Consider the following 5000-nt stretch of genomic DNA (forward strand, 5'->3'; position numbering starts at 1 on the left):
ATTCGAAAAAAATGATCAAGAAAAGACTGGTTTTTGGAGCTATACCGACGCTTAACATGCCAACGAAGAGTCACGAAATCAAACCAATTTCAAGCAGATGTCCACTACCAGATCGCCCACTACAAGTTACTCCTTCATCAAACTCATGTTACAAATCGTTGAAAGAACTAAGCAAGAGAGCACGGGGACTGAAATGTCTTGCTGACTGGGTTTCAATGTTTAGTGTTACCAAAGCTGTCTTCAAAAAGATGGTAGAGCCGTATATGCTGCCTCATCTTGAAGTTATCGTAGATGACAGTCTGGCGTTTAATGTTAAAGTGTATGGATGCTGTTTAGTAGATTATCATCTTTTGTAACTGAAATTTCGACTGTCTATGCAGAATGTAACATTATCAAAGCTGATAAAAGAGCTTGAAGGTTTCAAGTTATGTACTGGAATACAGGCATGTGAAATCACTGGCAAAATGTTTCACCATGTAGTTCCCTTAAATATTTCTGACTCTGACTCAGAAGACGACGAGCAACAACAAAAGGAACAGTTTCACAATAAGGGATTCTGGCGATACAAGGGTTGCCTTCTTCTCCAGGAAGAAGATATCTGTGTGCTGTGTGACGAATCAACCAGCAACTCCTGCAAAGCCAAAAAAAAGTGGGTAAAGCCAGCACAGCTCAATGCTCCAGTGTCTAAGACAGACCCTGAGAGAATAAAACTAACTCTAAAACAACACAGACTGAGGTGTGCACAGCTTGAACAAGAACTGCATGAAATGCGTACAGAATTGTAAAAATCGAGCATGGAGATTTAATCACAATGAACAGTCCAAAATAACTCCATTCATGAAGTTATTTTGGCCAGAGAATAAGATGCACAAAATGTCAGAAGTGAAGTCCTTAATAAAGTTCAGCTTAATATTTAGCCTGAATTATTAACTGCGTTTTTCACAAAATAGGCAACAGCTTACACAATGATTAGATAAACTATTGTCAATGTCACTCAACACATTAACGTTTTCTATATGTGATGCCCAATGCCTTACAGCAGCCCCCGTTTTGGGGGGCTGCCATCTGAGTGCGAAATTTTGACTTAACGACCTCCCCATCCCTCACTTCCTCCATAGACTCGCCAAAAATTAAAATCATAGCCAAGACATAGGATACTTGTGAGGTGTCGATTGAGAAAAGGAACGGTTTTAGGAACAGGGGATCATGTTCAAGGGCACCTGGCTGTGTGCTTGCAATTCAGAAGCAGAGGGCAATATTCAACTTATTGCTACTCTATGATCCCAAAATTTCAAATTGCTGTATTGAGAAATTTGACCTACGTCACCTCTCAATATAAAGTACTCGTTCTTGGCGCCTCAGAAAATTTTCTTCCATTACCTTGCTATTATGAAAGATATGAATGACTGCAAAAACAAATACTTTTTTTGCACTTTTAGCTTTCGCTTATCTCGAGACATACCTATTAATGAAGTGTAGAATGTTATTGCCCGCTGAGACAAATATTTTTCAGCAAGCTTCAAACAGCTTTGTTTTACATCATTGCGAATAGCTGTTCTTTCTTGTGTTACTGGAACTAAGTGATCAGGATTTAATCACCCGCTTGCTTTTTCTTGCCGCATGACACAATTCTTGCTTTTTCCCTTGTGTTCAGCATGAATCTTAGGAAGGTCATTTCAGTGTGCTTGCATAGACGCAAGTTTCCTTCTTCATCTTCCATTTGTCTGTACCCAAAATTCAAAAAGGCTATCTTTCTCACCTCAAGTTTAGCATTTTCCACGTCTTCACTTCTGGAAACGTACTTCCTCCTTAAAAAAGATTTATAGTCCATGATGCAATCTGGCGTTATCCAGTAGCTTTTAACGTTACTCAGATGGCTATCTCTCAAAATTAATTCCCAATCTTGAGGAGTTTCAATTGTTTCATGACAGTCAAAATACTTTTGAATGCAGCCAAATCGCCTGTCACAAATTAAGGTCAATTCGCAAAAACACTTCTTTTATGAGGTATTCCAGAAAAAAGAATACATAGCACTCTTTAATTACTGTGATGGAGAATTATCTGACCAAAGGATAATGTGATGAAATGGTCCATATTTTTTATGAAGTATTTTTAATAGGTAGCTCAGCAAGGATACTACCTTGTTCGGACCGCATCCCCCAATGGTTTCATCGTAAAAAAAACAGTGTATAATGTCTTCGTTTGCACAGTAGATTCCAAAAAGGTTGGTTTTTAGTTTTCTGGCATAATGTGTAACCCGCAATGATTACATGTGGAGCGGGAGAAAAGGTTGCAAATAAACAAGACAATTCCAACGCACAGTGGTAACGAAACAAAATAAACTTTAATTCAAGTAACGCAAAAACAGCAGCGGAGAACAGAAGAGTTCGAAGGTCGCTTAAAGGTTTAAATTAAAACTTTGAAGTTGAATAGCAATTCGACGTATCTTGTAGCTGGGAAATGGTTTGATGAGATATTGTAGTGCTGAAAATTTGTTATGTTGTTGTGGCTCGAACTAGCCTTTTAAATGATTACAACTACCTTAATCTTATTGCCTCTAGTTACCAAGATTGGTTAACAGAATTTCAAGAGGTGAGCGACAAAAGACTCCTCTGGGACTTGATCAAATATAAAATCAGACAATGTACTATTTCTTTTTGTAAAACAAAAGCAAGAGACAGAAGGAATAAACTTACTGATCTTGAAAGGAAACTTAAAGAAAGTGAGGAACTTTGTGCTTGTAATCCTACTGAACAGAATATACTGCAGCTTGAAGAACTTAAAAGTGAATATGATTCTGAGTATGACTACATTACTCGTGGAAACATTATACGGTCCAAAGCTAACTTGTTTGAAAAAGTAGAAATAAATAACAAATACTTTTTGAGTCTTGAAAAATCTAGAAATAAGAAAAACTGTATTCGAAAGCTGTTTGACAAACAAGGACGAGTAGTGACAAACTGCAGAGCTATTATGGCTGAATTAAAAGAATTCTATCAAGATCTATACACTAATAGGGATTCAGATTTTGATGAAGATGTTTTCCATTCCTTTCAGACTCAGAACGTTAGCATACCTAAGTTATCGGATAACCTAAGCCAACAGTGTGATGGATTGCTGACTTACACTGAATGTTATAAAGCTCTAGAGAAATTTGAAAATAATAAATCGCCGGGAAATGATGGCCTTACGGCTGAGTTCTACAAAGCGTTTTGGCCAATTTTAGGCACTCTTCTGGTAGACTCTTTAAATGCTGCATATTTAAATGGCAAACTGTCAAATTCCCAGCGGCAGGCAATTATTCGGTTAATTGAAAAGAAAGACAAGGATAGAAGATGTGTGGATAATTGGAGACCGATATCGTTGCTAAATGTGGACTATAAAATCGGATCTAAAGCTCTAGCAGTAAGGCTCGAAAAGACTCTCCCATTTATCATTCATGAAAACCAATGCGCATATGTCAAGGGGAGAACGATCTTTGACGCAGTGAGGTCAATTATATATACCAAACTACAGAATATTCCGGATCTTATGACATTTGACTTTAAGAAAGCTTTTGATTCTTTGAGCTGGAATTATTTGTTTCATACACTAAAAGTTTTTAATTTTGGCGACTCCTCTTTGCGCTGGATTAGAGTACTTTACTCGGCCATTTCAAGCTGTATTATGAATAATGGCTTCGCATCTGATATTTTTGAGGTCAATAGAGGAGTTCGCCAGGGGGATCCTTTGTCACCATACCTATTTATTATTGCCCTTGAAATTGTCAATATAAGTATTCGTGAAAATAATGACATTAAAGGAATCAAAGTTGGTAAATGTGAAGTTAAACTTAGCGTCTTTGCTGACGATCTGACAACTTTTGTTAGTGATACACAGTCCTTTTTCTTGCTGCAAGGTCTCTTAGATAGATTTGGTAGAATTTCTGGACTAAGGTTGAACGAAGAGAAAACAGAAGCGTATTGGCTTGGTAGCCTTCATGAGTCGCCAGAGTATATTGGCGTTGACAAAGTAAACAAACCAATGAAAATTTTAGGCATTTTCTTTACGTATAACTGGCAAAAGTATCAGGAGCTCAACTTTGAAAATATTATTAGGTCCATTCAAAAATCTATCAATGCATGGCGGTGGAGAAACTTAACACTGATTGGTAGAATTCAAATTATTAAGACCTTCGCAATCCCCAAAATTATGTTCCGGGCATCGTTAATCCCTTTAACAAAAGAGATTGTGAAGCAGGTGAATAATGTTCTTTTCAATTTTATTTGGAATTCGAGGAAAGATCAAATAAAGCCCCTCACACTTCTCCGTGATTATAAAGATGGTGGATTACGTATGCCACATATTGAAACACTTATCAACCCTTGTAGAAATAGACATACAGTATTGTGAAAAAGTAATGAGAACGTAATTCGACGAAATGCGCGAATTTCGGGGCTTTTCGACGAAAAATGGCGAATTTTTGTCCAGCGCGAAAGTTCGCAGAAAATTCGCCGAATTTTCGCAATGTCTATTGTTGTAGTTGACGCGAATTTTCGATCGAAAATTCGCTCTTCCCGAATCTTCCTTCGAATTTTCGAGCGAACATTTGTTGTTTTGGTATAGTTTCTGTGGGTGTTACCAGCGAGCACAACACTAGAATGTATGGGATTATAGAAAGCAACATCTCACCCTATTAAGTGCTTTTGTTTCAAACTTACCATGCAAATGTCCAGAAGAATAGACCTTATGTTTGTTTTACAGTCTCAAGGTTTCCAAACTAAAAGTTTCTTTCTTAAGGCGCCGTTACACTATGAAATATTTCTCAATGCTATTCTATCACTGCCTTTCCAAATTGCTCGAAATTGCTCACCTGAATCCTTTCCCATTCCTTTGGCAGAGGTTTTTTGGTGAAAAATGATTTCAAGCAGTCCTTCTAAAGCGACAAAGTTTACAGTGTCCCCAATTTAGTGCTGCAACGCTGGCTTTCCGTTTCCCTGCGAAATTAACGCTTTTGGTTT

Source organism: Montipora capricornis, chromosome 6, assembly GCF_036669925.1.
Source record: "Montipora capricornis isolate CH-2021 chromosome 6, ASM3666992v2, whole genome shotgun sequence".
Taxonomy (NCBI): domain Eukaryota; kingdom Metazoa; phylum Cnidaria; class Anthozoa; order Scleractinia; family Acroporidae; genus Montipora; species Montipora capricornis.